The sequence below is a fragment of the Nicotiana tabacum genome, chromosome 3 (assembly GCF_000715075.1).
Source record: "Nicotiana tabacum cultivar K326 chromosome 3, ASM71507v2, whole genome shotgun sequence".
NCBI classification, from domain to species: domain Eukaryota; kingdom Viridiplantae; phylum Streptophyta; class Magnoliopsida; order Solanales; family Solanaceae; genus Nicotiana; species Nicotiana tabacum.
The window spans coordinates 188,551,800-188,561,504 of NC_134082.1; the positions used below are offsets into that span (position 1 = coordinate 188,551,800).

Below are 9,705 nucleotides of genomic sequence, written 5' to 3' on the forward strand. Positions count from 1 at the left end.
GTTTTGTAGAACCTCATAACAACTGTCCAAATAGTCCTGGGGATCCTCTGAAGATGTACCGCCATAGGTAGTAGTGAAGAGCTTGGTGAACATGTCTAACCTCCACAAAGCATATGCATACATAGTTGCTCCATCACCGGTCTGAGCTACAACACCCGACTGAACTACCCCAACTGGCTAAGCTACTGGAGTCTGAAACTGAGGAGCCATCTACTCTAGAGTGCGAGTAGCAGGAGTATGTGCTCCTCCCCTAGCCTGAGAGACGGCTGATGCTACAAGAAGTAAGCCTGACCAGGTGACACTCTCCATAAGGCCCACTAGACGGACCAGAGCATCTTGATGAACCCCTCTAGAACCTCAGCTGGCACTACTGGAACGGTCTGGGCTGGAACCTCATCATCAAACTCTACCTGAGGCTCCGCCGCTGGTGATGCTGCTCTGGGCTAAGTCCTGCCCCTGCCTTGGCCTCTAGCACGGCCTTGTCCTCTACCCCTCGTAGGAGCTACCATTGGGGGCTCGGGATGCTGATCAGTGGATAAAGAAGCACGTGTTCTCTCCATTTGTGAAAAAATAGAGTAGAAGTTTAATTAGCATTGAGAAGTCAAATCGCATGACAAAGAAGAATAAATGTGAAGTTATTCCTAAATTCTGTAGCCTCTAGGGGATAAGAACATATGTCTCCGAACCGATCCCTCATATTCTACCTAGCTTGTTCATGAATTGTGAGACCTAGGCAACCTAGTGCTCTGATACCAACTTGTCACGACCCGGATTTTTCACCGTCGGGATCGTGATGGCGCCTACTTGTGAAAGCTAGGCAAACCAACTACTATGAATTTTAACATGTTATCAATTAACCCAAACAGAAATAACTAATAAATAAACTTAAGCAGATATAAAATGCGGAAGTAACGTAACGGTTCAAATACTCCAATACATATCTACCCAATAATCTGGTGTCACAAATTCACGAACATCTACGAATTTCTACAAATACTAGTTTAGAAAGAAAATACAATTGTTCTCGAAATGAAAAGAGACAGTATATCTAAAACATAAGGAATGAGACTCTGGAGTTTGCGAATGCCGACAAATCTACCTCGGGTCTCCTATGGACTGAAGGCAAGCAACCCACGTTCTACTTACGAGATCCAGCACCAAAATCTGCACAGAAAGTGCAGAGTGCAGTATCAGTACAACTGACCCCATGTACTGGTAAGTGTCGAGCCTAACCTCGGCAAAGTAGTGACGAGGCTAGGATGCGACAAACATAAACTTATACAGTTAAATCATATACGAGAAGTAATAATAACAAGAATTTAATAGAATAAGACGGAAAAAGAGGGAGGGGACATGCTGAGGGGGATATCAAGTTATGACAATAATAAAGTAAAGCGACAAAGTAAATATCAAACTTGGAGCAACGGAAATGATAACACAGTAACAAGTGCATGACATCACCCTTCGTGCTTTTACTCTCGTCCTCACCATAGAAATCAACAAAAATGGCACAGCATCACCCTTCGTGCTTTTACTCTCTCGTAATCATGGCACGATATCACCCTTCGTGCTTTTACTTTCAATAATGAGGCACGACATCACCCTTCGTGCTTTTACACTCACAGAATCGGCATGACATCACCCTTCGTGCATTAACACTCACTCATAATATCATGCACGACATCACCCTTCGTGCTTTACACTATTCCTCACCCAAACAATAGAAATAATAACATTCCGGCAAGGGAATCAACAATAGAAACAATACCGTCCCGGCAAGAGAGTCAACAATATAAACAATATCATCCTAGTAAGGGAGTCAATAATAGAAACAATATTATCCCGGCAAGAGCATCAGCTATAACCAATTTAGTTTCAACAGTTACTTCACAAAATAAACCTCAACTTGAGCCAATACGCAAAAATGGTCAATTACCACGAATTTATCATAAGTCTTGTTCCATAGTGATAACCATCAATTTAAGCATGAACATTAAATAATAAAAATCATAACAATACTAGTATAAGACTCACGAGCATACTTGACACCGACGTATAGATGCTCGTCACCTCACCTATACATCGTACTCAACACTAACACATAGCAAATAAGACACAACACCTATTCCCTTAAGTTAAGGTTAGACCAAACACTTACCCCGATTTCACGGCCAAACTCAATCCCCAAATACTGCTTTTCCCTTAATTTTCACTTTCAATCCGCTTATAGCTAGCCAATATTAACTTATTAACATTAATTGAAGACAAAGAAACCAATTCAAATGAAAAATTACACATTTCCCAATATTCTTCCAAAAAGTCAAACTCGACCTCGGGCCCACTTGGTCAAAACTCGAGGTTCGAACTAAAACCCGTTCACCCACTCACCTACGACCCCAAATATACAATTAGTTTCGGAATCCGACCCCAAATCGAGGTCTAAATCTCCAAATTTGTGAAATCCACAATTCTCCTAAAATCCCTAATTTCTACCCTTAAAGAACAAGATTTAGGCCTATAAATCTAACGAGTGATGATGAAAAATGAAAGAAATGAGTTTAAGAACACATACCTATGATTTGGTGATGATATCCCTCTTCAAAAATCGCCCAAGGTTGATTTATATGGAAAAAGATATGAAATTATGACTTTTTGCCGTTTCTACTTCTGTTTTAAGGTTGATTTAAAGGCAAAATTAGCGTTTTCCTCAAATTTTCACATAAAGGCTTTCTGGATATACGCCCGGACTGCTCACGCAAATTGAGGTGAGGCAAAAGAAGTTTTTAAGGCCTCGAAACATAGATTTGACTTTAAAAGAAGAGATGACCTTTTGGGTCATCACACATATCGAGTAAAAAACTTGTCCCACATGCAACTTAAAATAATTGGTAACATACACATTGAAAATCATGTGTAAATCATGCAAGTTATGAAAACACAAATTGCAGTAAGATTATTACTCACAATACTCGTGCCGAAATACCATATATTTCACCTCATGCGATTCATACAAATTCCTCCAATCAATCTATAATTACATAATATCGATCCCATGTTAATTTTCTCATTTAGGCTAAATCCATCACTAATGTAGAATACCCAATCCTCCGAGTTTATATTTCAGCATCAATTTATCAAATGTATTTTAATTAATTAATCCACCTAACCTCGTTATTCTAATCATTATCCATCATCTCATTATTATAAGTTATTGGCTAATCCTTAGTATCTAAATATAAAACCAGTAACAGTAGAGGCAACATGGATTTCTGATGCATTCTTAAGTCCCCAAAAACTTAAATCATTATTACTACCATCATGATGCAAATCATTGGCAATCATTCCATCTTATAAACCAATATTAAGAAGTTTTACCAAAATAACTCTACATAGCAGTAACTTTTAACCCAATATTTTACTATTATTGTTACTTTATACTCCCTCCGTTCCAATTTATGTGAACCTGTTTGAATGAGCACGAAGTTTAAGAAAAAATACAGACTTTTGAAGTCTGTGGTCCTAAACAAATCAAAAAGGGGCCCAGAGTATTTGTGTGGTTATAAAAGCTTCTCATTAAGTGTAGAATTGTAAATTTAAGCTAAATTGTTTTCAAATTTAAAAAGGGGTCATTCTTTTTGGAACGGACCAAAAAGGAAATAGGTTCACATAAACTGAAACGGAGGGAGTAATCATTACCACATCACTAGCTAATTCTTACAAACATCATAATAATTATTAAACTAACATCACATGGCTCATAATTGAGCCATCACTACCCATACCCCTTTTTATTTCAAGAATTTACTTGTTTATACTTATTTTCTAAGTACAATACAATGTTGGACAAATTCAAAATTTACCTGTGAAAGCTCACGCCGATAACTTTGCCCGCCGCCGTTAATGGTCCTGAATGTTTTGTTCTTATTTTGCTCTGTTTCTTCTTCTCTCTTTTCCTTTTTTTTTTCCGCCGTTTGAAGCTTTCTGCTTCTTTTTCCCTAGAAGGGTGTCAGATAACCCTTTTAAATTTTGTATAAGTTGTAATGGGCTTCGGCCCTTTGTTTTACATTCCTTACCTTTTTTTATATTATTATTATTATTATTATTATTATTATTATTATTATTATTATTATTATTATTATTATTATTATTATTATTATTTTGTTATCAAATAACGGACAAATCTTTGTTTCCATATCAAATAGTAGTATCTGGTTTAGTTGCAAAACTGCAATACAAATAAAGAAAACCTACCCAAAAGCTCATATATAATAATATTTTGACCCACTGAACCGGACCGGACCAGAACCGGCAGCTGACCCACAGGTCAACCGGCCCGGACCAGCTCACACACGTTGAAGGAAGAATATAGTACCAGACACTATGAGGCATCTTGTCAAAATAGTCGAATTCCATATGTTTTATACTATTAGTTATAGAAATAGTCGAATTTCATATGTTTCTCAAGTTTTAATGTTAATAAAGTATAATTTTTCTTTCATTTTTATTCTAACTAGCTTCAAGTAAATGTAGTAATTTCAAGTTTGTATATATGTATAAAGTTTGAAATTTTATTATTTTATTAGCTTTTAACTTTTTTTAATTAAATTAAATTCGGCCCATTAAGGTCTAGTTAAGGGATTATTGGTTACGAGTCCGGGTTCGGGTCGAATCATTGATTAATGGGTCAAATCCGGACCATCCCCTATAAAAAAGTGAACCGGCCCGGCCCGATTAAGGACCAACAGGCCAGGAGTCAATGGGTTCGGGCCTAGGTAGGATCGACCCATTTAACAGGTCTAGTCACATCCTACTCATCATATATCCATCCAACCACTCACCGAGCCACCAGTCCCACTCATAGGGATACCGCTGGACATAGAAGTCCAAAATTATATGCTCACACAAACCTCGGCTTAGCTTTAAGTAGTGATCATTTTCCCTCTAAATGGGGGACTTCATACCACAAACCTCGGCTTAGCTTTGAAATGCGTCCCTACACCGGCACATGTAGTTTTATGGTAACGAACTTAAAATTCGAACCAATTTTGGTCATCTCCACTAGTAACTCCCAAAATATTTGAATATCAAAAATAGATTCATAGCATAATTGCCTCAAAGGATCTATTTTTATCAAACCTTGATTTTCATAGCCAATCCAATCCATTTGAACAACATCAAATGAATAACCTTTTTCATGTCAAAACATTTGGTAATTAAACATCAAACTAAAGATACAACAAGTGCTTTCTTTGTTGAAATTTTAAAAAGCAAATCTTTTTTCATGAAAACATATCGTTAACACTCAAACATTTTATACTCTTATCAACAAATAAGTTTTAATAAAACTTATAACGCTTTCCTTAAGTGCATCTTGCAAATAAGTTTTAAAACATAAGTTTTTTATTATCACATGATACTTCAAAATCAACAAACTTAGAAACACATGGTGACATCCTTCCCGCTTATTCCCACAAGTACGGATGCAGATTTATAAGTAATATCATGTATTAACAAATCATGTATTTAGGGAGAATCCCTCAAGAAGAGTAAGCCACAATCAACTTACCTTAACCTTCAAGCTCCAAAAATACTATAATGCTCCAATTGATTAAAAGGCCCAAATATCGTCCATAATTCAATATCTACCACTAGATATATCATCTACATCAAAATAATTCGAAAAGATTCATAAATATCCATTTATGCTTCACAATTTGGAAATAAGCCTTCAACCATCCCAAGTTATACAATAGGTTCACCCATTACCTATTCAATTCCATTCTTATCATTTAATACTCATTTGGAGTCATTAATGATACTACGTTAATTACCCAACATCATCAAGTCACTTTAAATTGTATTCTCCAATAAAACCCTAGGTTCAAGAACATCCATTTCAAAAACTAGTATTATATTTTATCCAAATGACGATTCTCGATTCAATTCGTTCATCTATTAAGTTATCAAGTCTATAGGAATCATTAGATACTCAAGACATATCCATTTATATCAATTCTCCACTATTCATCTTCTTATTTGCCGAAATATCATTTTCAAGATCCACCCTTAGGGTTTATACAATATCTCATTGCAACTTCAAATTAAACTCATAAATATGCTACCCATACTTCAATATATCATATAAGTAAAGCTCAAGTGAAGGGATTACCTCTTCTTAGAAGAATCTCACTTTTCCTCTTTTTGGTGTCCTTGAAGCTTCAATACTCCTATGGAATTTGATCCATGAATGATGTTAAAACTAATATTAAATGGTGTTATGTAGCCACAAATGCATCTTAAACACTTACCTTTAAGTGTATTGACGAGGGATATGCTCCTCCTTCTTTCTAGAATCAAGACCTAACTCAAAAATAAAATTTCATTCTCTCTTCCTGAAATAGCCATTTTTAAACATGTAGCTACTACCTCCTCTAGCGTAGCTACACTCACTTACTCTTTAGATACCCTTCCTTTGACAAGCTTGCTAGAATCAGCTACGCTCAAAGCAACATTGCTACGCATAGCTCACGTAGCTACGTGGCTTCTGTGCTACCTTTTAGTAAAAAGATCATAACTTCTTGTAGGAATATCCAAATGAAGAACGGTTTGAAGCATAGAAAACTAGACTCATAGGCCTTTAATTTGACAGGTCGTACACCAATAGATCTTCATATATTGGGATATATGCTCGTCCAAAATTGAATCTTGTGCAAACACATTTGAAACTTTAGCTCATCATATAATTTCCAACTTCACTTTTGCTTTGGGCTCTTCTTAGACCATAAACCATTATTAATATACCTTGTACACATATTATCATTATCAATTCATATCCTTCATATTATTAGTCATGTTCATACCCGAAATAATATAACTAGCACCCTTCAGTCTTTTTAATGATTTTAAAACACTTCGAAATTTTTCGGGATGTTACATATAATGTATGAATCATTTTATGATATTTGTATTTAAATTATAAATATTTTTTTTTACATAAAATTTTTAATATGTATCAAAATAATATTAAGAGAGAAAATTTTGATTAGAAATTTAGAGAGCAAGAAGAACACGCCAAATACAAAATATATACATATCATACACAAAATACATACAAAAGATATATTATGTAAAACTTGTACGAAAATTGTACTCCTATTTAAGTTGCATGATGTTGTAGATGTATTTAGCTGGGTAAAAATAATGTATGAAAGTTATTGATAAGTTGTATACTATATAATTAGTTGTATGAAATTTATTTTTAGTATGTATGTTGTTGTAAGCATATCAAATTTGTATTAAATTTGTACAAAATTTATTTTTAATTTGTATATTGCTAGAGTTGTTAGAATTTACATACTATAAGTTAAGCCCAAAGAAAATTATGCATTTATGCAAAATGGAAAAGAAAAGAAGATAGAAAGAATCAATATCTCTCTTCCGGGTCCACATAATGTTTCGCTGAAACAAAAACGCTTATTTAGCTCGTCCGCTTTTTCTTTTTTGGAAGTTTTACACCCTATAGAAAACCTTAGTACCCTATTTATTTTAAATAAATACCATTTTAAAATATTACATCCTATAGATACATTTTATACTTTATAGCCAAATATCTAATTATAGTTACATCCTACATTTAAGGCACCATATATGCTAAATAATATTTTTCTCTCCTTTTTAGTCTTTTCTCTCACATAATCACAGTAAAATTGACTAACCACGTTCTCTCTCTCTCTCTTATTGCATACACTTTACTCTTTCTCCCTCAACCCACGATTCATACCTCTTCTCCCACCCAAATTCTCTAGTTCTCCTCCATTATCACTCCATTACAATCACTTAGGGTAAGTTTAATTCGTTGATTTTGATAGACGAAGAGTAATTGGTTCAACTGTAGCGGCTCGATTCTGCTTGGCAGTGGTCGTCGAAGTAGGGTTCACAGCTTTTGCGTAATTCATGGCTTCGTTTGTGGGATTTGAGGGCTGGGGATTGTTTGTAGTTATTGTAGGAGGTTGGGCAGATGTGTTAGGGGGCTGACCAGCTGGAATTAATGGCTGGCCGCCGGCCGGCGAAGCCATAAGGCTGTTTCTCTCTCTAGATCACCCAAATCGCCTATTTGTATTCTGTTGTATTCGAATGTATATTTCAGTTGTATTCATATGTATTCAGTAGCATTCATTTATATATTTTAGATGTATTAAAAATTTATGCGTATTCTCTTGTATTCAGTTTTAATCAGTTGTATTTAACTATTTTATTCAACAGTAGTTAGTTGTATTCAAGTGTTTTATACAACTGTATTCAGTTGTAGTTAGTTATATTCAACTATTTTATTCAGCAGAAGTTAGTTGTATTTTGTTGCACTCAAGAGTTTTATTCAGCTGTATTTAGTTGTATTTTGTTGTATTCAAGTATTTTATTCAGATGAATTAAGTTGTATTTTGTTGTATTCAACTGTATACAGTTCTACTCAACTGTATTATTCATATGCATTTCTCTTTATTCAGCTATAATCTCTATTATGTATCTTTCAAATACAAATTAATGAGGGATCGTTTTAGTTCGTTGAGTTAAATTAGGAGAATATCATGTGATTTGATTTTCTTCCGTTTTTAACCAGTTTAACCTTCCAGATTTTGCGTAGATACGTTACTGTATTTAACGTTAATGCCGCTTGAATACAGCTAAATACATGTCAAACTTAGCTGGAATTCCAGTTTTTACGTCTATTTTTTTTGTTGTATTAATGAATACAACAGCTTAAATACATGAAATACATTGTATAAAAACATAAAAGGTATCTATAACACGTAATATAGCAAAGAGTATCTATAAATGGCTAAATAGACCTAAAAGATGGTGCTTTATGAAAAATTGAATTTATTAACTTTGTTCGGAAACTAAGGAAGACAACAGTAACATTTGTGGATTCAATATGCAAACGTTTTTGAGTGAAAAAAGCTGGCAGAGAATAGGGGAAGAGGAGAGAAAAGAAGGAAAAGGGTGTAAGTGAATCCCCTAATTTTAGACATTAATAATAAATTATATATAAATATAAACAATTCTTATTTAGGACGGGTAATATATAAAATTAGAATAATTTTAGTAAACAAATTTTAAATATTGTATAAGAACGAAAAAATCTCTTAATTTTTAAGGCAAAATTGATAGGAATGACTTTTAACCCAAGAATCTATATTTATATTTATATTCATATTATTATTATAAAAGCACGAATATTAGGAAGCTAAATGTTATGAGACAAAAATATTCTCGAAAAATTGATCGACCTTTTTACCCTTTAAAGTTAATTTTCCTTTATGTAGCAATTTAATGATGGGTATAAATATAATTTTGAGTTAGGACTAAGTAACTTTTTTCTGTTGGGACTCAATTCATTCTAAAATATACAATCTTCCTTCAACGAAACAATTTCATAATTGATTAAAATTATAATATTTAGAATTATAATAATTACTTATATGAGAAAAGTTGGTAAAGAAAAAATCTACGAGCAGGTACAAGACTTGTCATAATATATATATTACATGAGTTTACATGTAGAATTATAGAAGTTTAAAAATTTCATTTCTTGTGTAAAATTTATGTTTCTTATTTGATAAGATTATAAATTCAACTAAAAAATATTTACCAAAAACTAAACCTAATAGATGAACTTCTTTAAAGTTAAGTTAGTCAAGGACTCCT

At 33.7% G+C, this 9,705-nt stretch overlaps 1 long non-coding RNA gene across 1 annotated transcript; it reads right to left on the bottom strand.

The window, feature by feature from the left end:
* Positions 1 to 914: 914 nt before the first annotated feature.
* On the bottom strand, positions 915 to 4,004 carry LOC107811822 (uncharacterized). The gene is made up of 2 exons (XR_001653998.2): positions 3,861 to 4,004; positions 915 to 1,164 (listed from the first exon to the last, which is right to left on the bottom strand). It is a non-coding gene; the product is annotated as an uncharacterized LOC107811822 (long non-coding RNA).
* Positions 4,005 to 9,705: the final 5,701 nt, after the last annotated feature.